Genomic DNA, 207 nt, shown 5'->3' on the forward strand with positions numbered 1-207 from the left:
GCCCGGCCGCACGCGGCAGCAAGCCGCCGTACGATTGGTCGACCTCGAGGTCACTCTGTCGCTAATGAGCGGATAATGAGATGCTAATGAGCAGAATGTTGAAGGTTTTTGGGATACCGCGGGCGCGATTTTAGCCCGGCCGAAACGTAAATACGCTTAAAACCGTCTCGGAAGCGTAAGCTTTCTTTGGAGGTAACGCGCGCGTAG

Source organism: Somniosus microcephalus, chromosome 33 (genome assembly GCF_052327205.1).
Source record: "Somniosus microcephalus isolate GS21.2 chromosome 33, FLI_Smic_1.0, whole genome shotgun sequence".
NCBI lineage: Eukaryota > Metazoa > Chordata > Chondrichthyes > Squaliformes > Somniosidae > Somniosus > Somniosus microcephalus.